The 24,077-nt window shown below is 48.5% G+C and overlaps 1 protein-coding gene and 1 non-coding gene across 4 annotated transcripts in view; one reads left to right on the top strand and one right to left on the bottom strand.

Moving 5' to 3' along the window:
• The window catches only part of FGFRL1 (fibroblast growth factor receptor like 1), a 225,496-nt gene that overhangs the window by 152,350 nt on the left and 49,069 nt on the right, over positions 1-24,077 (top strand). The window lies entirely within an intron of this gene.
• LOC114805605 lies at positions 8,658-8,795 on the bottom strand. The gene has a single exon (XR_003753576.1). It is a non-coding gene; the product is annotated as a small nucleolar RNA SNORA7 (small nucleolar RNA).

The following is a 24,077-nucleotide window of genomic DNA, read 5'->3' as shown; positions in this document are numbered from 1 at the left end:
CAGGGAGTGTGTCTGTTGAATTGTACTCTTCCAAGTGCTTAGTGTAGCACTAAGCCCTCCTTTCATCTTCTCCCACTCCCTTTGGCATCATCCTGACTTGCTCCCTTTATTCATCACCTCCCCCCCCGCCACCCCAGCCCCACAGCACTTCTGCACATATCTGTAATTTATTTATTTATATCAATGTCTCTCTCCCCCTCAAGACTTTAAGCTTGTTGTGGGCGGGGAATGTGTCTGTTTATTGTTATATTGTCCTCCCCTAAGCACTTTGTAGACAGTTCTGCACATAGGAAGTGCTCAATAAATATGGTTGGCTGACAGCACATAATAAGCACTTAATAATAATAATTGTGGTATTTCAGTGCTTACTATGCGTCAGGCACTGTACCGAGCGCTGGGGTGGAAACAAGCAGATCGGGTTGGACACAGTCCCTGTCCCAAGTGAGGATGACAGTCTCAATACTTAGTAAATACTATTGATTGACTTATTGGAGACGATCTTCCAGTGAAGAAGGAATTACCTGGTTGGAAGATTTTTTTTTTGGCCTGGCAACCAGCCAGCTACCTGGATAACCCATTTGCAGCGAGTGCCAGGATAAAACTGTGTACCGATTCATGAGGTACCCTGCTAAATAAGGCCAGGGGGGCCTCCGGACAAAGCCTGCCTTTTCTCTGGCTACGTTTTATAGTGGTTCTCTTGAAGCTCAGAGTCTCCAGTAAAGGTATATGGGTGGGTGGATGGAAATAGCAAAAAGTCAAGCAAACAACCAGGAAAACTACATCCTTTCTTTCAAGGCAGTCTAATATAAAGAGAACTCTTTGAGGAAGCATCCCTCCCACAGCTGTTTCAATTTTGGCTCTTGACACAGGCTCGTTTGAGGGAACTCTAATGTCCTCGAACTGTTTGTCTCCTGCCAAGCCTGTGGTTTATCCCCTTCTCTCAGACAAACAGTGTGGCCCAGTGGAAAGAACACAAAGCTGGGAGTCAGAGGACCTGGATTCTAATCCCTGCTCTGCCACTCATCTGCTGCATTAATTTGGGCTAGTCTCTGGGCCTTAGTTCCCGCATCTTGCAAAATGGGGATTCATTACCTGGTCTTCCTTCTACTTATTATGTGAGTCCCCTGTGTGACCTGATTTTTAAAAATATATGTTAAACATTTACAGCAGTTTTTAAAATGCTGGGGTAGATACAAAGTAATCAGGTGGGACACAGTTCATGTCTCAAATGGGGCTCACGGTCTTAATCTCCATTTTATAGATAAGGTAATGGAGGCATAGAGAAGTGAAGTGACTCTTGCCCAGTATCACTCAACAGACAGAATGCACTTAACAAATACCGTTATTATTATTATTGTTGTTGTTGTTATTCTCCATTTGGACATTGAAAAAGGAATTAAGTTGTTGCTATTTTGTTTTAGCAGATCTCCTATAATCCTTTGCCATTTTTAGTGCCTGGGATGCCATTCTTAGGAGTTAGGGGTACCCAAACATTGCCCCCAGGTGGATTTTCACCATGTGGGATAGAGGTCGAGGAAGGTGAGAGTAAATGTCTTCAAAATCCCGGGAGATCTTGGTGGACGTGTGGCAGGCAAGTTGAGCCCACCTTACTGACAGAATTTTCTGGTTCAGATTCATTCAAGATGAGGCGGGAACCCTTTTTATGAGAAATAAGTAGCATACCGTTCCGAAATGTGGAGAATCTCGACCACATACAGGAAACACTCCACCAGAACCTACCCCAGTAAAGTCTCTGAAAAACCAAGTCCTAAAAATAAACTTTTGGCTTCACTGATCTGGGAAGGAGCATGGTCTAGTGGAAAGATCATGGGTCAGAGGACTTGGGTTCTAATCCCAGCTCTGCCCGTTGCCTGCTGTGTGACCTTGAGCAGTCACCTCACAGTTCTCTGTGCCTCAGTTACTTCATCTGTAAAATGGGGTTTAAAACCGGGAGCCCTATGTTTTTCTCTCCCTTGAGCCTGTAAGTTCATTGTGGGCAGGGAGTGTGTTTATTGTACTGTACTCTCCCAAGTGTTTAGTACAGTGCTCTGCACACAGTACATGCTCAATAAATATAATTGACTGAGTTACAGGGACTGTGTCCAACCCGATTATCTTGTATCTACTCCAGCACTTAGTATAGTGCCTGGCACATAGTAAGTGCTTAACAATTACCACTATTATTATGGTCACTATTATTAAATCCCTTGAATCTTTGAGGGTTCCTAGGTTATCCAGACAATTTGCCTGGGTTAATTCAGATTTAGCCTGAATGGATGTCCCCGGTTTCTCTGCATCTTCCTGGGGCCGGCAACCAACCCTGGGAGAAAGTGGCTCATTTTGGGTCACAGGAACAGAAGTACATCAATCAGTCAACCAGTCGTATTTATTAAGCTCTTACTGTGTACAGAGCACTGAACTAAGCACTCGGGAGAGGACAGAATAATAATAATGATGGTATCTGTTAAGCACTTACTATGTGCAAAGCACTGTTCCAAGTGCTGGGGTGGGGGGGAATACAAGGTGATCAGGTTGTACCAAGTGGGGCTCACGGTCTTAATCCCCACTTTACAGATGAGAGCACTGAGGCATAGAGAAGCGAAGCGACGTGTCCAAAGTCACACAGCAGACAAGTTATGGAGCCAAGATTAGAACCCAGGTCCTTCTGACACCCAGGCCTGTGCTCTTGTCTACTGGCCCATGCTGCTTTTTTAATAAATATCATTGAAGAAACAAAAAGCCAAGTACACCCAGCTGGCAGGAAAAGGTTGGGGAAGGGTGGGAGAGGGCAAAGAGGGACTCATCTCCTTTCTCCAAGGAATCAGGAATAAGGAGGGAATGACCCTTCCTTCCCACCTTCCCTCCACCCACTCCGCGCGGGCTGGAGCGTGGAGGAGTTGGGTGCAGTGGCGTTTGGAGGTTAGCGGGATATCGCTCAATCTTTTATCTCCAGCCTGATGTCTCAGCCAGCCCCAGGTGGAAAGTCTTTTGACGCCCACTAGTTGGAGAGGAAATTTTAAATCAGTCATTCTGCTGAGCAAATGGCCGCCCAGGTCTCATTTCGTGAGTTTGCCTCCTAACACGAGATCATCTTTCAGACTCCTCCGTGTTTGGATGCAAACTTGGTTTTCTTTGAGGAAAAATGAAGGCTTCTCAGCCTCAGTGGAGGGAGAGTTGGGGGCAGGCCCGGGGACTTATTTCTTCCTTCGAGTTTAAATCCCACGTCATAATATTCTGGAGCCAGGATCTTATGCATATCCTGTGGAGTTTCTGTGAGAGCAAATCCTGTCAAGATCCTGAGTTTTATATGTCGGCTCTGCTACTCCCCAGGCAAAATGTTTTTACTTCAGCCTGAAGCTGGGTGCCAAGTTGACTCGGTGTAGTGTGTGTTGATATAGGGCTTGAGTGTGAAAGATGTGATATTTCAGTGTGTATATACACACACACACACACAGATGAAGGAAGATTGTCCAAACTCATTGGGCTGAGGCCATTCTAAACCACTGCAAGGGGTCCGCGAAGTGGGTGCGATTTACGTAGGCGGCGTGCGGTTGGTTTACAGATCTGTCTGGGTGCCTTATCGGTTCTACTAATCCGAAAGCGAAGGGGTTGAACTGTGATCCAACATGGCTCTGCCTCTCCCTGCCAGTCATACTACGCAATACCCTGCAAGGATCCAGCGTGGACATTGAGGCGGGCTGTGAGTAGCGGGCCAGCCCACGGGGGAGGGGGGGGTCAGTTCTGGCTGGAAGCGGGGGCAGCTGAGGCCCGTCGGGATGGAGGAACTAACTGAGAGCACACACAGCCTCCCCCTCCTCCTCTCTGTCCCCAGGCCCAAAGGTGGAAACCATGCACATGCCCATCCCCCATCATCAATCAATCAATCAATCGTCATTATTGAGAGCCTACTATGTCCAGAGCCCTATACTAAACACTGGGGAGAGTACAATGCAACATAATCTCTGCCCACAATGAGTTTACAGCCTAGTGGATCATCATCATCATCATCATTATCAGTGGTATTTATTCACTGTGGGCAGGGAGTGTATCTGTTTACTGTTATATTGATAATAATAATAATGTTGGTATTTGTTAAGCGCTTACTATGTGCAGAACACTGTTCTAAGCGCTGGGGTAGACACAGGGGAATCAGGTTGTCCCACGTGGGGCTCACGGTCTTCATCCCCATTTTACAGATGAGGCAACTGAGGCCCAGAGAAGTTAAGTGACTTGCCCACAGTCACACAGCTGACAAGTGGCCGAGCCGGGATTCGAACCCACGACCTCCGACTCCAAAGCCCGTGCTCCCTCCACTGAGCCACGCTGCTTGCACTCTCCCAAGCTCTTAGTACAGTGCCGTGCACATAGGCACAATAAATTCGACTGAATGAATATTGAGGACTTACCATTTGCAGAACACTCTACTAAGTGCTTGGAAGGGTACAGTGTGTCAGTTGTGGTAGAAATGATCCCTGCCCGCAACAAGCTTATAGTCTAAGGGACTAGCCCACATACTTTTTGGTTGCAGAGGAATCCACACACACACACACACACACACACACACATACACACATGGCTCCAGTGGGCAATCCACTCCACACACGCCAATCCCTTCTTCTACGGAACTTCACGGAAAGTCCTGCCACCCTTTTGCTTCTCCTGGAACGGAAGATCGAGGGACCTAGTAATTTAAACCACGAGGACGATCCATCAGCAGCCATTAAAAACCACTTGTTCGTCATATCCTCTTGAAGGATTTCGCCTCATTCACGATTTGCAGAGCAAAATGCACTACCCCTCGTGGAATCATTATTATTGAGTTGGATTTGGCTGCCTTGGAAGATACGTGAGCAATCAAGTTCAAATTTTGTCCAGATTTTTTTGATCCCATCACTTGATCTAGCCTTGGTCACATATCAGATATCTAATATCTAATATCACATATCTAATATCACATATTAGAGAAGCGGCGTGGCTCAGTGGAAGGAGCACGGGCTTGGGAGTCGGAGGTCATGGGTTCGAATCCCGGCTCGGCCACTTGTCAGCCGTGTGACTTTAGGCAAGTCACTTCACTTCTCGGTGCCTCAGTTACCTCATCTGTAAAATGGGGATTAAGACTGTGAGCCCCACGTGGGACAACCTGATTCTCCTTGTGGCTACCCCAGCGCTTAGAACAGTGCTCGGCACATAGTAAGCGCTTAACAAATACCAACATTATTGTTATTATCAAGAGTTTGTAGGAGAAGCAGTCTGGGTGAGGGAGTCAGAGTCCCAGACCTGGGACTCAGAGGGCCTGGGTTCCTACTTCGACTCTGAGCCCCTCGTGGGCCAGAGACTCTGTCCAACCCGATTAAGTTAGAGCTAGCGCTTAGAACGGTGCTTAACACATAATAAGTGCTTAAATACCATCGTTATTATTTTTATTTTTAAATGGTATTTGTTGAGTGCTTACGATGTCCCAGGCACTCTACTAAGCTCTGGGTAGATTTAAGTTAGGTTGGACACATCTATTCCCTGCTCCGACACTTACCTGCTGTATGACCTTGGGGGAGTCTCTTAACTTCTCTGTGCCTCGGCTTCTTCATCTGTAAAGTGGGGATACGGTAGCTCTTGTTCCTCCTTCTGATACTGTGAGCCCCCTGTGGGACAGGGACTTTGATGTGATTATCTTCTATTTAACCCAGTGCTTAGTTCAATGCTTGGCATCCAGTAAACGCTAAACAAATACCTCAATTTTCACTCTGATTCACACACCCCGGTGGCACTTAGGACTCATATTTCTACTCTGTTGTTTCTCCCTGTCTGCAGTTTATTTTAGCATCTGCCTGCTGTACTAGATTGAAAACTCCTTGAAGGCGGGGACGATGACTACTATCTCTGTTGTACTTTCCCGAGCACTCAGGACGGTGCCCTGCCCTGTTAGCTCTCAGTAAATATTACGGATTGATTGTCTGATTACCAATATCTATTTGTTCTAGTCTATTGGTGTTTATACTCAGAGTTTATGGAACCCGTGACCTGTGTTCAGGTAATGCCGACATGCATGGTGGGCACACCCACAGCTGGCAACTATCGGAGTCAGACCTTTGAAAGTCTTGACCTTTAAGGGCAAGTGGAACATGGATTTGGAGGAAGAACTGGGTTTAAGCCTTTGCCCGAAGACCTTTCCGGAGGCGGGAGGGTGGACCGACCGGGCGACCTCTCTTGGATCCCTTTCCTGTCCTGGGATTCCAGGACCTGCCAAAGCAGAGTAGAGTTTGGCCTGTTCTGTGGGAAATTCAGGACAGCCGGCACAGCCCATCTAATTATCTGGATCATTTGGCTCCGAAGTCCCCGCTGTGCTAATGGAGCCTTGGTTAAAGGCTATCCCGAGGAGCTGGAGTGTTGCCGTGCTTGGTGCTCAAGGAGTGTGACTTAAGTGCTCAATAAATACGATTGAATAAATGAATGAATGGTGAAGACAAGTGTGACAACGTCGTGTTGTTTGGGTGGGGGGTGAGGTCAGCAGAGCTGGCAATTAACTCTGGGGACGACTGGTGTAAAGTGACATTTCCTACTTGGATCTTTATCCGTAGGTTAAGTATCACATTCGGGGACCCCCACATCTTTCGGGGCTTGGGGATCTTAGATGCTGCATAGAACTCGTTTCTCCTAATACTCGTAGTCACGCCTCAAACATGCGCCTCCGGGCATAGATCTACCGACTCCCTCGTAGTCTCTGATTTTAGATGATTAGCCAGTAGCATAACCCATGAGAAGAGGTGTGGTCTAGGGGAAAGAGCCCGGTCCTGGGAGTCTGAGGACTTGAGTTCTAATCCCAGATCCGCCACTTTTCTCCTGTGGGGCCCTGGGCAAGACACCTCACTTCTCTGTGCCTCAGTTACCTCTTCTGTCAAATGGGGATCAAATCTGTGAGCTCCATGTGGGACAGGGATGGTGTCCAACCTGATTAGCTTAAATCTACCCCATCATTTAGTACAGTGTCTGGCACATAATAACCGCTTAATAAATATTATTTTTTTTAAAAAAAAAACCACAGAACCTGAGGCTTCAGAATTCACCATGTGCCTGTGGAAAGTCTGGACTGCAGGAGCCCCGAGCTTCAGAACCTGCCCCAGTGAAGTCACACTGGCGGCAGAGGAGCCCAAAGTAACTGATAACGTGTCTTGATTAGCTGGAATTCAGGTATGGGGTTAGTGGGAGAGAGCAAATGCCTTGTAGACACCATCTAAAAAGAACCGACCCCTGGCCCTTGTCTCGAACTCCCCCGCAAGCTGGGGGGTGGAAGATAGTGCTTGCACCACACTGGCCATTGGCTTGACTCCAGCAACCTCCCATTATAGAAAGAAGCACAGTGTTGGTCCAAAGCGATGTCTTCCTTCCTTGCACTGGGCAGAGACACATCCCTAAGCCCTCTCTGATTGAATTTCATGGAAAACACGCATAAATAATTTTGGAATTTCTCTACGGGAGGGACCGTCTCCAGTTACGACGTTACGAAGGAGCAATTAGCTGGCTCTTAAGTCAGATTTATCGGGTAAAGCAAACCATATGCACCATGTGGGCATGCCCGCTGCCCTGGGCTACCCTGCCCATCAGCCTGCCCGGGGGGAAACGGCGCCCAGCCGGGCAGAGAGAAAAAGGCCCCTTTTTCTCTCCCGGGCTAGCGGGCGGCCCTGTGGTCGGATTCATCGTGGCAGATCAAAGGTCCTGAAAATGAAAGGACTTTGCCTTGAGAGTCACGGTCTGGTGGCTAGCCGTCAGCATGGCTAAGCAGTCCCGATTCCCCCATCCCGTCGCCCCCGCCCAGGCTCTTATTGCCCCGGGGTCTCTAACAATCACTGCATTAAAAGGCAGAAGGGAGGGGCACAAGGGGAGGCTTCGGGGCTGGGGAGAAAAGCAGAATGGTTCCTTTGCCCATTCTGGGGTCTAGTGGAAAGAGCACAGGCCTGGGAACCAGGAGCTCTGGGTTCTAATCCCAGGTCCACCGTTTGCCTGAACTGGGACCTAGGTCTAGTCCCTTAATTTCTTAGTGCCTCGGTTTCCAGATGGGGAAAAATGGGGATAAGATACCTGTTCTCCTTCCCCCTTGGACTAGAGTCCCAGGTGGAATAGGGACCCTTTCTGCTAGTCAGTAGGTCAGTCACTTTTATTTATTGAGCACTTCTTGTGTGCAGAGCGCGGTACTAAAGGCTTGGGAGAATCCAATATAACAGTATAACTGACCCATTTCCTGCCCACAGTGAGCTTACAGCCTAGAGGAATTTCTGATTGGTATCTACTCCGGTGCTCAATTCAGTGCTTGGCAGAAAGTGAAGAACTTAACACATACCACAGTATCACCGTCATTATTATTATCATTCTGATGGCGAAGGGGATTGGATTTGGAAAGACTGACTGGACAGACCCCCTCATCCAGAAGTCCAAAGGGGGACGTGTCTTGTCTTACGCCGTCGAGTCGTCACCGAACCGTAGCGATGCCATGGTCCCGTCTCTCCCAGAACGCCCCACCTCCATCTGCCATCATTCTGGTAGTGGATCCACAGAGTAGTGGTTCCACAGAGTTTCCTTGGTCAGAATATGGAAGTGGAGTAAGCGCGTAGTCTCCACCTTCGACTCCCTCCCATGCCACTGCCGCCCAGCACAGGTGAGTTTTGACTTGAAGCAGATTGCCTTCCACTCGCTAGCCACTGCCCAAGCTAGTAATGGAATGGGTAGACCTCTGCTTGACTCTCCCTCCCGTAGCTGTGACTGGTAGAGTACTGGAAACTCTCCACGTGCCATCCTGAGAGGGGACAGGAACATGGGGAGAGGCCAAAACTGCCTACTTGATGTCCCAATTACTGTTTCATCAGCTGCAATCCAGCTGTGACCTGTGAACAAGTGCCAGGCAAGTTGAGCAATTGCATGGTTTCTCTAAGGGGCTCCGCGGGACCACCCAGTGACACGGATCACGGATGTCGCGCTTCTCTAACTCAGAGAGGGGCTCGGGCGGCTTCTGACCCTGCCTCCTGACTGCAAAATTCTTCTCTCCAAGACTAGAAAATGGCTTATAATAATAGTGGTATTTGTTAAGCTCTTACTATGTGCCAGACACTGTACTAAATGCTGGGGAAGATACAAGCAGATCGAGTCCCTGTCCCATGTGGGGCTCACAGTTTCAATCCCCTTTTTACAGATGAGGTAACTGAGGCACAGAGGAGTGACTTGCCCAAGGTCACACAACAGGCAAGTGGAGGAGCTAGGATTAGGGAGGTGGATGCAAACTATAAATGTTAGCTGGCAAACTGATAAAATGAAAGAGACCCGCAGTTTCCCAGCATAACACGGTCCAGAACCTAACTCAGGCTTGGGGTAATAATAATAGTGATAGAATTTAAGTGCTTGCAACGTGTCAAGCACTGTTGTAAATATAAGATAATCAGGTTGGTCACAGTCTTAATCCCCATTTTATAGATGAGGTAACTGAGGCCCAGAGAAGTGAATTGATCTGCCCAAGGTAATACAGCAGACAAATGGCAGAGCTGGGATTAGAACTGGGGTCCTTCTGACTCCCCTGTCCATCCTGCTTCCCATTACTACTACTATTATGGTATTTGTTAAGGGCTTACTATGTGCCAAGCACTGTTCTAAGCTCTGGGGGAGATTCAAGGTTATCAGGTCGTCCCAGGTGGGGCTCACTGTCTTCATCCCCATTTTAGAGGCACAGGGAAGTTAAGTGACTTGCCCAAAGTCACACAGCTGACAAGTGGTAGACCTGGGATTAGAACCCACGACCTCTGAATCCCAAGCCCGTGCTCTTTCCACTAAGCTAACCTGCTTCCCTTGACCACATACTATGTGTAGAACCCTGTACTGAGCACTTGGGAGAGTATAAAAGAAAATTACCAGACACATTCCCTACTTACAGTCTACATGATGAGCCAAATATGATCCTAAGCCCTGGGGCACATATGAGTTGGACACGGTCCCTGTCCAACACGGTGCTCACAGACTAAGTAAAAGGGAGTAGGATTTAATCCCCATTTTACAGATGAAGAAACTAAGGCTCAGAGAAGTTACTTGACTTGCCCAAGGTCATAAAACAGGCAAGTGATGGAGCTGGGATAGGAACGCAGGTCCTGACTTACAGGCCTCTACTCTGTCCAATAGGCCACACAGTTTCCCTTAATAATAACACAATTGATGATCATAATAATAGTATCTGTTAGGTACTTACTGTGTGCTAAACCCTGGAAGGTGTAGATGCTTGAAATCCACATAGAATCCCGATTTCTTCCCCACTAAGTAATTTGATTAAGCAGCCAAAGTGGCTGTCCTGAGGGGCATCTCCCCCTACCCAGCTGCAGGGGGGTGGGGAGGAGGAGTTGATTAGCCAAAGGTCAGGCAGAAGGAGGAGGAGCCAAAGGTCTGGATAAATCACAGACTAGAGCGTGAATCCTTAAATAATTGCCACCTGGCTGCATCTTTCCCTGGGTGATTGTGTGAGTGCTGACAGGTAGCTGTGGGTTGATCCTCATGCGGCTAAACTGCAGGCACAGACATGAGTTAGTTGGAAGCGGGCGAGATGCTCAGGGGAAAGAGCAGGGGCCTGGGACTCAGAGGACCTCGGTTCCTACTCAGACTGTGAGCTCCCTGCGTGACTCTGTCCCACCTGATTAATTGTATCTACCCTAGCGCTTGGAACAGGGCTTGAGACATAGTAAGTACTTAACGAACACCATAATTATTATTAATCATTATTCTAATCCCTGCTCTGTCACTTGCCTGCTGTGTGAGCTTAGGGAAGTCGCTTAACTTCTCTGTGCCTCGGTTTCCTCATCTGTTCAGTGGGGACCCAATACCTGTTGTCACCCCTTCATAGACTGGGAGCCCCCAGTGGGAAAGGGACGATGTCGGACCGCGCTATCTTGGATTGACTCCAGCGCTTGGCATCTAGTAAGTACTTAAATAGTATCGTCGTTGTTACTCTTATTATGTGCTGCCTGGTCCCCAGAGCAGAGTCTTGCCCTCGGGTCAGGGGGTCCCTATGAATGATAATAATAATGGTATTTGTTCAGTGCTTACTATATGCCATGACCTTAGTAAAGTAAGTGCTGGGGTAGATACAAGCCAATCAGGTTGGACACAGTCCACACCCCACATGGGGCTCACATTCTATGGAGGAGGGAGATTGGGTAATTCCCATTTTACAGTTGAGTAAACTGAGGCCCAGAGACCTGAAGTGACCTTCCCCAAACCTCCCTGTAGCCAAGTGGCAGAGCCAGGAATAGAACTCAGGTCTTTCTGACTCCCAGCCCCGTGTTCTAACCATTAGGCATGCTGTTTCTCACGGTGCTTAGCTAATTGGGTCCCCTGTTCTCATTGAGCTTATAACCTAGTGGAGGGATAAGCTTAACCTGATCGGTTGATTCGTAGATGAAGCGAGATTGGTCCCCCGTCTCTCATTCCCCACCCCACGCACTGCACTCTGTGCCCTCACCCTCCCAAGAGACCCTTCCCCTGGCAAATCGGTCACAAAGCACTCTCTGAGTGCTCAGGGAACCATTTAGGCCTCTATCCATTCAGACCACCAGGAAAGAAGCATATCCTAGGGGATAGAGCCCAGGCCCGGGAGTCAGAAGGACCTGAGTTCTAATCCCGGCTCCGCCACTTATCTGCTGGGTGACCTTAGGTGACTTCGCTTCTCTGTGCCTCACTTACCATCTCTGTAAAATGGGGATTAAGATTCTGAGCCCCATGTGGGACAGGGACCTAGCCCAACCCGATTAGCTTGTATCTACTCCAGCTCTTAGAAAAGTGCTCGACACAAAGTAAACACTTAACGAATATTATCATTATCATTATTACCACCACGCTATCATTAGCATCCTGATGTGTGAAATCAATCAGTGGTATTTATTGAGCGCCTACTGTGGGCAGAGCACTGTACTAAGTGCCTGGGAGAGTACGGTACAACAGATCTGATAGGCATGTTCCCTGCCCGCAAGAAATTTAGAGTCTAGAGGCGGAGACAGACGTTAAAATAAATCATCGATATTCACAGAAGGGGGAACTCGCCTCGGAGGAAAGCCACAGTGGGAGTGGGGTACAACAGGATTTGGTTGTAAAAACATAGCGCTTAAAAACCTCTGATTCTCCTCCTGCCTCTAAGGGAGGATAATTGGTCTTTGAAAAAAGAGGGGTGGAGATTAAGCGAGTCTTGTATAAATACCTGCAGGATTGAAAGAGCCTACAGAATTTCAGAACGATAACACTCCTATGATCAAACAGGTGTGGTTTGGGGTTTAAACAATTTCCTTTCTTTGTGATCTTGTTCGAGGGGTGTGGTGGTGAAAAGAGGGATTTGAAGGTGAAATCCATTTTGGCAGGGGGTTGAGGGTGGTGGGGTTGGGGGAGGGGGGAGGGATTGTCCACCAATGCAACGGAGGGAATCAGAGCAAGTAGGAACAATGATGAAAATCTATCCACACAGCCTTGGTGGAGCTGGAGTGGTCATGTTACATGCGGAGATGGAATAGAAATTACCTGGGTGGCAGGTGAGAGAAGCCACACCCAATTCTGTCAGGACATTGGACAGACATTTAATCTGTGCTGCCCCGAGGCGATCTGTGTGTATGTGTGTGTTTTGTGTGAACGAAATGAAAGCCACCAGGTTTTTTGATGCATAAAGGGCGATAGGAACGGGTTGGGGTGCTCACGTCTTCTCCTGCCCCGCTACACAAAGGAGCGGATAATCGAAGCTCGGTCCGCTAAACCCTCAGCTTTTGAATGCTTTCTCGCCTTCCACAGATGCCTGCCGAAAGGCCTATCAGGGATGTGGTGCCCTGTGGGACCACAGAGAGGCACTGGGTCACTCGAAGGGCTGGGGGCTTGAAGTCGAGAGCGTTCGAGGGGTCTTAAAGGGCTTCTCCATTTTCTAAATCAAGCCAAAACCCATCCCCGGATGGTGACGCACGGGTTGACGGACAGGTTGAATGGGTGGGGTGGAGATGTGAGGCTGCTTCTCCCCCCTCCGGCCTCCACAACTTTTCTTTTTTTGGCTCACCACACTACATCGCTCCACCGAGTCACAGAACCCCACGTGTTGCTTCTGTCGGGAATATCGACCCGCATCAGGAGTGATCAAAACTGCTCTGAGGCCACAGGCTTCTGTCCCTGAGGTGAAAAACTTCTTAATAATAATAATGAGATTTGTTAAGTGCTTACTGTGTGCCAAGCACTGTTCAAAGTGCTGGGTTAGATACAAAGTCATCAGGTTGTCCCACGTGGGGCTCACCGTCTTAATCCCCATTTTACAGGTGAGGTAACTCAGGCACAGAGAAGTTGAGCAGCTTGCCCGAGGTCACACAGCAGACGGGTGGCAGACCTGGGATTAGAACCCATGATCTCTGACTCCCGAGCGCGTGCTCTTGACCCGGAGCCACGCTGCAGAGCAATGTGACCCAGTGGAAAGAGCACAGGCCTGGGAGTCAGAAGGATCTGGGTTCTAATCCTGGCTCCAGCACTTGTCTTCTGCGTGACCTCGGCCAAATCACTTCATTTCTCTGTGCCTCAGTTACCTCATCTGTAAAATGGGGATTTAGTCTGTGAGCCCCACCTGGGACAGGGATTGTGTCCATCTTGATATCTGCCCCAGCGTTTAGAGCAGTGCTCGGCACATAGCAAGCAGTTAATAATAATAGTTACGGTACTTAAGTGCTTACTATATGCCGAGCACCGTTCCGAGCACTGGAGGAGATGCAAGTTAATCGGATTGGACACAGTCCCTGTCCCACATGGGACTCACAAGCTTAACAAATACCATCATTATTATCATTCTAATTTCGATCCGCTGTCACCTCATCTCTCAAGAAGCCCTGCCTTTATCTCCCACCGCCGGGACCGACAATCCTCAGCTGAGACTTAGCCGGAGAACGTCTGTGAGGCCCTGCAAAGCCTTTCTTCCTATTTTCCTCCCCCCGTCCTCCAACCAGCCAAGGCCCTCTGCTCCTAATCTGATTAAGAGTCTTTCTGACACCCTTGTCGTTAATGTTATTATTATTGCTGTTTTTGGCAAAGCCCCAGGCTCACCGTTCTAAGAGGAATTCGGGACTTGTCTTCCAAGAGATGAAATGCCGTAGAAATAGCTACATCTTTGTACGTGATGGGGTGGGATAAGAAATGGAATCCAGGTCTGACAAGCTCTATTAAGTATAAAGTGGGTTTTGGCAACTCTCCGGAATGTTGGGAGACCCCAGGACTACCGTGTATCGGAGCACAAAGGCCAGAATATGGATCTAACAAAAACTCCTCACCGTTGGCTTCGCAGCACTCAATCACCTCGCCCGTTTCTACCTCACCTAGCTACTCTCCTCATACAACCCAGCCCGCACACTTCCCTCCTCTAATACCAACCTTCTCACTGGACCTCGATCTCTTCTATCTCGCCATCTACCCCTCGCCCACGTCCTGTCTCTGGCCTGGAATGCCCTCCCTCCTCAAATCTGACAGACAATGACTCTCCCTGTCTTCAAAGTCTTATTGAAGGCACATTTCCTCCAAGAGGCCTTCCCTGATTAAGCCTCCCTTTCCTCTTCTCCCACTCCCTTCTGCATTGCCCTGACTTGTTCCCTTCGTTCTTACCTCCTCCCAGCACCACAGCACTTATGGACATATAAAAATAAATAAATGTTGGTATTTGTTAAGCGCTTACTAAGGGCCAAGCACTGTTCTAAGCACTGGGGTAGATACAAGGTAATCAGCTTGTCCCACGTGGGGCTCGCAGTCTTCATCCCCATTTTACAGATGACGGAACTGGGGCACAGAGAAGTGAAGTGATTTGCCCCAGGTCACAGAGCTGACAAGTGGCGGAGCCGGGATTAGAACCCATGTCCTCTGACTCCCAAGCCCGTGCTCTTTTCACTGAGCCACGCTGTCATTTATTTATATTAATGTCTGTCTCCCCCTCCTCTAGACTGTAAGCTGGTTGTGGGCAGGGAACTGTGTCTGTCGTACTGTACTCTCCCAAATGCTTGGTACAGTGCTCTGCACACAGTAAGCGCTCAATAAATATGATTGAACGAATGAATGATTGTGCCCTAGCGGAACGTCTCTCCTCACTCGTAGCAGAGGGGTGATTGTGAGGGGAATTATTGGGATTTCCGAGAGGCTGTGACCAAAATCTCGTGAATGGTGGATCCTCCCCTGCCCCTTATCAAAGATTCGAGGGTTGTAAGAGTCAACCTGTCCATTCCTCTGCTTCCAGGCTAGTGACCACTCTACCCATCCCAGATGCTTGTCTCTTCTTAATATGTCTCTAGGTTCCAGATACCAAGGGCTTGTGTGGCATCTTACCAGATTTCCCCAGCTCCCCCTACTTCTCCCTTCAGATTGTAAACATGTTGTGAGCAGGGGATGTGCCTGTCTATTGTTATCTCAAACTCCTCCAAGTGCTAGTACGTCGCTCTGCACACAAAAATGCTCAATAAATACGATCGACTGACTGACTCTGGGCTCCTTAGATCCCCGCTCGGTCCACCTGGCTTCATGTCCTAGCTCTGGACCTCATGTGGTGACTCATTAGCCCATTTTCCTTTCACTGTTCTCTTCCCCTTGGGTCCGGGGCCTGACTCTAAGCTCTGACCTCAGCACATCCTTCCTTGCGAAGCTCAGAGCTCAGCTGTTGATTAAAACCGCAGATCAATAAACCCCTCCTTGAAAAAGCTACCAAATCTTTCCACTTCGGCTCTCCCCTTCCCAACTCGAGTGGGTGAAAGGGAAGGGCCAGTGGTTTTCATGTGGGCCGTAGACTGAAGTCTAGGAAGCTCCTGCTTTATTAGAAAACAGGGACCACTAATTCATCTCTATCATTCTCTACTGTTCTCAGATGTTTTGTTTTTTCTTTAGGGTGTTTGTTAAGCACTTACAATGTGCCAGACGCTGTACTAAGCACTGGGGTGCCTACAAGCAAAGCGGGTTGGACCCAGTCCCTGTCTCACGTGAAGCTCCCGGTCTTAACTCCCATTTTCCAGAAGAGGTAACTGAGGCCCAGAGAAGTGACTTGCCCAAGATCACACAGCAGACACGCGGAGTCGGGATTGGAACACAGGTCCTTTGGACTCCCATGCCTGTGCTCTATCCACTAGACCACGTTGCTTTTCAATGGTGTTCGTTCATTCATTCGATCGGATTTATTGAGCGCTTACTTTGTGCCGAGCACTGTACTAAGCACTTGGAAAGGACAGTTTGGCAACAAATAGAGACAATCCCTACCCAATGGGCTCGCAGTCTAGAAGTGGGGAGGCAGCAAAACTAAGCAAGTGGACAAGCATCAGTTGCATCAATGTAAATGAATGGAATTATTTATTTGTTCCGATGACAGCATTCACAGTTATTCAACCAATCTGGATTTATTCTTGTCACGATGGGAGAAGCTTTTAATTCATTTGCACACGTTCCTGGAGTCATGTGGCTCTATCCCTCTAGACTGCAGGCTCATTGTGGGAAGGGAATGTATATGTTATAGTGTAATAATGTTGGTATTTGTTAAGCGCTTACTATGTGCAGAGCACTGTTCTGAGCGCTGGGGGAGATACAGGGGAATCAGGTCGTCCCACGTGAGGCTCACAGTTAATCCCCATTTTACAGATGAGGGAACTGAGGCACAGAGAAGTGAAGTGACTCGCCCACAGTCACACAGCTGACAAGGGGCAGAGCCGGGATTCGAACCCATGACCTCTGGCTCCCAAGCCCAGGCTCTTTCCACTGAGCCACGCTGCTTCGTGTGTATTGTGTTGTATACTCCCAAGCATTTATTCCAGTGCTCTGAACACAGTAAGTGCTCAGTAAATATGAATGATTGATGGATTGATAATGCTGGTGGTGTTTCTTCGTGTAGTTCCAGTCTACAGTGCAGAGGTCTCTTTCCACAGAGCCAACCTGCTTCTCTGAGGCAGAATCCGGTGAAACAGCACGGACTGATGGAAAGGACAAGGGCTTGGGAGTCAGAGGACCCGAGTTCTACTCTTGGCTCCCCCAGTTGCCTGCTATTTGACCTTGGGCAAGTCACTTAACTTCTCTGTGCCTCAGTTGCTTGATCTGTGAACTGAGGAATCAATATCTGTTCTCTTTCCTAGACTGTGAGCCCCATGTGGGACAGGGACTGTGTCCAAACTGATTAACCTGTATCTGCCCCAGTGCTTAACACACAGTAAGTGCTTAACGAGTACCATAAGATTAAAAAGAAAAACCAAAGGAGAGATGCAGCATCCCATTCCAGCGTGAATGTCACCGCCTGATTATTCATTCGATTGTATTCATCAAGCTCTTACTGTGCGCAAAGCACTACCTGGCGTAGTGGATAGAGCACGGGCCTGGGAGTCAGAAAGTCATGAGTTCTAATCCCACCTCCACCACTGGTCTGCTGTGTGACCTTGGGCAAGTCGCTTCACTTCTCTGGGCCTCAGTTATCTGTAAAATGGAGATTGAGACTGTGAGCCCCATGGGGGACAGGGACTGTGTCCAGTCCAGTTTGCTTGTATCCATCCCAGCGCTTAGTACAGTGGCTGGCACATAGTAAGCACTTAAATACCAGAATTATTATTATTATTTACCTCCCGGGATTGTGGCTGGCAAATCCTCAGGTCTCCCAGCATCCCCCAAATTAGTGGCCTCCCTAAAGGGGCTTTTGGGAGAGCCGGGCAGTGAGAGGGGCGGGGATGGGATCGGAACAGAAATCACGGTGGGGATGGTTTGTGCGCGATTAGGCCCCAGAAAGGAAAGAAACTTTTGTCCTAGTGAAAGGAAAAGCTTGTAGTTCATTAAGTACCCCACGGGATTAGTCCTGTTGCGAGGCTGAGTTCTGAAAAAGAAAGAAGCTCTTATCCCTCCAGGGGCGGGGCATCTGCTAAGACCCTTCCTATTGTCTTCTCCTGGGTGGCTCTTCAGTTTCCTCCCTGCAGTGGGGCATGTTGTAAGTAGAAGATTCTTTCTGGGGGGAGGATTCTTGTCCTGCTGTTTTGTTATTGGGTCTCTGCCTTCCCCCCCTCAAACCCTGCTCCATCCCCCAGCCCCTATGCTCCTCTTCACCTCCTCCCAAAGATGGCTGCTTTCTTTTGCCCTACCAGTTGCGAACGGGGCCTTGGTGAAGACTTACTGGGTGAGGTGTTAGCCGAAGGAGGAAAATGAGGCAGGAGGGAGGGAGGGAGGCCGGCAGAGGAGGGAGAGAGGAAACCCAGACTAATTCATTTCAAAGAATGCGGGCTGGAGAGTGGGAGGCTCTCGAGAAGCAGCATTCGAGAGGCTGGAGGGCGGAAGGCAACTTTTTCAACGCCGTTTCCTTCCAGGCCTCCCGCTACGATTGCCTAAGATGCCGGAGCGCCTCTGTTTCCACGACTCCAAATGGCTCTTAGTGAACAGGTTTCGAGGGGCTTTAGACACAGCCCCTTATTTGGAACGATAAGAGGAGCAGCGTGGTTTAGTGGATAGAGCACGGACCTGGGAATTGGAAGGTCACGGGTTCTATTTCCGGCTCTGCCGCTGGTCAGTTGTGTGGCCTCGGGCGAGCCACTTCACTTCTCTGTGCCTCGGTGACCTCAGCTGTAAAATGGGGATGAAGACTGTGAGCCCTCTGCGGTACATCTGCATCCACTCCAGTGCTTAGCAAGCAAGCGCTTGAGGAGTACCATAATAATTCTTATTAATGTTAGTTAATAATAATAATAACTGGTTTAGGGCCAACTTGAAAATGAGGCGTGTGTGGGTAGGGTGGATACTTAGGATACTGCATTTCCCTTTGAATAGTAATAACGATGGTAATAAAAATACTACTGATAATGATGATGTTACTTGTAAAGTGCCTGCTGATTCTGTCGCACCGTACGCTCCCAAGCACTAGTACAGTGCTCTGCGTGTAGTAAGAGCTCAATAAATACCACTGATTGATAAGCGCTTACTATGTGCCAAGCACCGTACTAAGCACTGGGATAGATCCAAGAAACAGTCTCTGTCCCACCTGGGGCTTACAGTGTAACTAGGAGGAAGTAGGATTTATTCCTCATTTTACAGATGAGGAAAATGGAGCCCAGAGAGGTTAAGCGACTCGCCCAAGGTCACCCAGCAGACAGGTGGCACAGCCAGGATTAGAACCCGTGTCTTTTTGAAATCATGTCTGGCCTTTAGTCTGCCTCCTCAGCGTCTCTCTTTTTGACTCGGTCCCGACCACGGGGGGCCACTGGGGTTATGAGTTAAACGCTTCCTGCTCAAGTTGTTGTTTGGGCAAACGTGTTTTCTTCCCAGAGCCGGCTCTGGAGATTTACGGTGTTGATATACTGGACAGAGAGAGACTGTGTCGGGATAGAGAGCTTGTGCCAGTGGTAATAGGGTAGAGAAAGGAGGCTTCAGGGGAATGTAGGTCACCAACAAACACACCCACACAGCCGTGGCCAGTGCAGTGGCCTTTACAAGCGTGGTGTTGTTTGAGCTAGCACCTTGGGAACTAATGAAATGAAGCCTATCCACCCTCTCCCTTCTGGGGAATGATATTTCATAGTCCTCTAAACGAAACCAAATTTCCATTTCCCTTCTCCCCACCCTGGTTTTCCATGTGAGTTCTCTCCCTGGGTGACCTAGGGGGTCAGCAGGGCCAAGCAGAGTCTGGACCGGGGAGTCCCGGAGCCCCAAGAGACCTCAAGGTTATGAGAGTCCATCCTCCTGCCTCTGGACTCACAGCGTGGAATCATGTCAAAGATGTGATAATAGTCATTGTCGTATCTGTTGAGTGCTTACTATGCTCTAAGGGCTGGGGCAGATACAAGGTAATCAGGTTGGACGCCGTCCCCGTCCCACACGGGGCCGACAGCCTTAATCGCCATTTTACAGATGAGGTAACTGAGGCACAGAGAAGCGAAATGACTTGCCCAACGTCAGCGAGCAGACAAGTGGTGAGCGGGGATTAAAACCCACGTCCTCTGACTCCCAAGCCCGGGCTCTTGCCCCTAGGCCTCTCTGCTTTCAGGCAAAGGGAGATGTAGCTTGCCTCCCTTCGCTTTGACAGTCTCCTTGAAGAGCACTGTAGAAACTTTCTCTTCCCACAAGGAGCTTGTAATAATAACGATGGCATTTGTTAAGCGCTTACCATGTGCAAAGCACTGTTCTAAGCGCTAGGGAGGATACGAGGTGATCAGGTTGTCCCACGTGGGGCTCGCAGTCTTAATGCCCATTTTACAGATGAGGTAACTGAGGCACAGAGAAGCGAAGTGACTTGCCCAAAGTCACACAGCCGACAAGCGGCGGAGCTGGGATTGTAGTCTAGAGGGAGAGACAGACTAAAATAAATGAATATTCATAAATAAAATAAATGACTGAAAAGGAAAGTCTAGATCCGCCCACTAGCCCCGGGTTGGGCTCTGCAGTCAGTCAATCGTATTTATTGAGCACTTACTGTGCGCAGAGCACTGTACAGTGCGCTGGGGAGAGTATGATATAACTATATAACCAGCACATTCCATGCCCACAATGAGTTTAGGGAGGGAGAGAGGAGAAGGAAGCAGCGATGCGGGGAGCCGTTGCTTAAGGAGGGCGTTCACTGCAGAATGAGGAGATTAAAATGGTCACCATTTCAAGCAGCAAGCAGGGCGGCCTAATGAATAGAGCATGGGCCTGGGAGTCAGAGGGCCCCGGGTTCTAATCCCAGCTCCACCACTTGTCTGCTGCGTGACCTTGGGCAAGTCACTTTGCCTCTCAGAGCCTCAGTTACCTCAGCTGTAAAATGGGGATTAAGACTGTGAGCCCCACGAGGGACATGGACTGTATCCAACCTTGTATCTACCTCAGGGCTTAGAACTGTGCCTGGCACATAAGTACTAACACTTTTTTTTTAAAAAAAAATCATATTCTGTAAGATTAATTCTTGCCCACCAGGCGCGTTATCAGAAAGATTTTGAGTTCTGTGGGCTTGGTTACATCTGGAGCCGCCAAATCCTCTCACCAGGGCCTCATGGCGCCCTATGGTGCCAGGTGGTATGTTAGATAGGCACCTTCGGGACGCCAGGAGGGTATGCGTGTTCAGAAAAGCTAACACGTTCCCTTTATTCGGGCGTCCGGGTTTCCAAGAGCCCGTCCAAGAGCAACAAGGAACTTGTTTATGTTTCTGATTTACTTTATCTTAAGGATACAGGCCCGGGCTCTCGGCTTCCGGGCAGCTCAGCCTGCCGTGGCTGAGAACGAGGTCCAGGTCCTCGCCGGTCAGTTTGGCCATCCGCTTGGCCATTCACTCAGCTTTGGTGTTTGCTTTTCCTGGGGTTCCGGGGAAACGGGGAGGGGAGGGAAAGGGACTGAACATTCCTTTTCTGTGGACTTGGCTCTCACGCTGTAAATGGAATCTGGAATCCTGACTGGATCGAGGAGGAGCATGGTGGTCTAGTGGTTAGAGTTCGGGCCTGGGAGTCAGGAGGACCTGGGTTCTAATCCTGGCTCTGCCACTTGTCTGCTGGGTGATCTTGGGCAAGTCACTTCACTTGTCTAGGCCTCAGTGACTTTATCTGTAAAATGGGGATTAAGACTGTGAGCCCCAAGTGGGGAATGGACTGGGTCCAACTTGATTATCTTGTATCTCTCCAAGTTTTTAGAACAGTGCCTGCCACATAGTAAGGGCTTAACAAATACCACAGTTCATTATTATTACTGTTCCAAAGATACGGCAGCTCCACATGCAAGTCTTCTTTGCTTCTTTGGCTTGTCCAAGGCAGGAGGTTAACAAAAAATATAAAATAGATTTTTAAAAAAATAGGCCCAGAAATATAGTATGGGGACAGGGGATTCTTTTAGCTCTTGTCCATCCTTCAGAGAGTTAGGCAGTCTGAGCTATGCATCTTCTTCCTTCTCTCTTTCTTCAGGGATCACGTCTATACTGGGGAGCGGTGGAAGGGAGGATCCACTGAAGCCATTGATAGGTATTCCGCTTCTGGAAAAATAATAATGACGATGTATATTAAGCACATCAGTGCCAAGCATTGAGCTAAGTTAACCTTCCATTTCGATTTTATGAGATTTTTGGGCCCTCCAGGTACCTTGTATTTCATCCCTGTGGACTTTCCACCACGGAGGAGGATGAAGAGAAGACGGAGAGGGTAAGGACGTGGATAGAACCAGGGCCTGGGACTCACAGGACTTGGGTTCTAGCATAGCTTAGTGGAAAGAGCACGGGCTTGGGAGTCAGAGGTTGTGGGTTCTAATCCCGGCTCTGCCACTTGTCAGCTTTGTGACTTTGGGCGATTCACTTAACTTCTCTGTGTCTGTTACCTCATCTGTAAAATGGAGATCAGGACTGTGAGCCCCACGTGGGACAACATGATTACCTTGTCTCTCTTGCAGTGCTTAGAACGGTGCTTGGTATATAGTAAGTGCTTAGCAAATACCATCGTTATTATTATTTTATTCTAATTCCAAGTTTGCCACTTGTCTGCTCTATGACCTTGGGCAAGTCGTTTCTCTTTTTTGTGCCTCAGTTACCTCTTCTGTAAAATGAGTTAAGACTGTGAGCTCCATATAGGACATAGACTGTGTCCAAACTTATATCTACCTTCCAACCTTGTTTCCACCTCAGCGCTTAGAACAGTGCCTGGGACATAGTAAGCGCACATAGTAACCGGATTATCGGACAATCTGGGTTGGCCGCACACAAAGTACTTGTAATCTCATTTGGGAACGTTGTTTTCAGTTTCCTTTCAATCCAATTCGCCCTGCTCATTCACCGACCTGACCACTTTCCCCAAGGCCTACTCTACACAATTTCAGTCTGCAACACAACCTTCCTTCCCATTCCTACAGTTCCAACTTGATTCGTTTCAATCCACCCCAACCACTTAGAACAGTGTTGGACGCGTAATAAGTGCTTAACAAATACCATCGGAATAATGAACACAGATTGGTGAGCTGGAATTTTCAGAAAACCCAAGATGGAGTCCGTCCTGTTCTTGTTTTCCTCTCTCTCTCCCTTCCTGCCTCTGTCTTTCTCCCTCCGTTTGTGTGGGTCTTCCCCTTATTCTCATTCTCCCTCTTCCATCTCCTTTCTTTTTTAAAAATAGTATTTGTTAAGCACTTACTATGTGCTAGGCACTGAATTAAGCGCTGGGGTAGATTCAGAAGAATCAAGTCTGACTTATATGAATGAAAAGGAGGGTTGTGATCCAGTCTGCTGTTTTGTGGAGTAGATGAGACCCAGGCCTGACCAGGGGTCAGGTTGGTGAACAAGCATGTGCGTGTGTGCGAGGGGAGAAGTACAGGGGATGGATTAAAGGGAGACTCCAAACAATGTTCCCAAATGAGATTACGTGTATTTTAGGTGCACTAAACCCAGATTGCAGAGGGGCAGAGGGGAATTTAACCTTGCAGGCGTTTCCGACTCCTCTCTCTCAAAGCCCCAGGTAATAGCTGTGGGTTTTTCCTCTTCTTTGATCTTTAGTTGCTAGGATCGATCGGTCTATAATTAGTATTTATGGAGCACTTTCTGTGTACAGAGCACTGAACTAAGTACCTGGGAGCAGTCAGTAGAATTAATAAACATGGTTCCCTTACTGAAACAGACAATAGTAATAATAATTAAGGTATCTGTTAAGTGCTTGCTTTGTGCCAAGCACCGAACTAATCGCCGGGGTAGCTAAGAGGTAATCAGTTTGGACACAAAACCTGTCTCACGTGGGACTCAAGTCTAGGTAGGAAGGAGTAGGATTTAATCAGCATTTTTACAGATGAGGCAACTGAGGTACAGAGAAGTGAAATGACTTGCCCAAGGTCACCCAGTAGACAGGTGGAGCCAGGGTCCTCTGACTCCCAGGCCCATGCTGACAAGAAACAGAAAGTGTGTATGTGTATGTGTGTGTGCGCGCACAGTCTTGGGAGAAAGAGTTTCTGCTTGTCTCCTCGTCTACTAAACTCAATAAATAATCAGTGGTTTCTACTGAGTGCTTACTGTGTGTACAGTCTCTTCAATGGTATTTTTTGAGCACTTACTCCATGGAGAGCACTTTTCTAAGTGCTTGGAAGAGGATACCATTCACCAGAGTTGGCAGAGACATTCCGTACCAAACGCTAGGGAG

This window comes from Ornithorhynchus anatinus, chromosome 18 (assembly GCF_004115215.2).
Source record: "Ornithorhynchus anatinus isolate Pmale09 chromosome 18, mOrnAna1.pri.v4, whole genome shotgun sequence".
Classification (NCBI taxonomy): Eukaryota; Metazoa; Chordata; class Mammalia; order Monotremata; family Ornithorhynchidae; genus Ornithorhynchus; species Ornithorhynchus anatinus.
The sequence above is the reverse complement of the archived record's forward strand: the minus strand, read 5'-3'. Positions and strand labels throughout refer to the sequence as shown.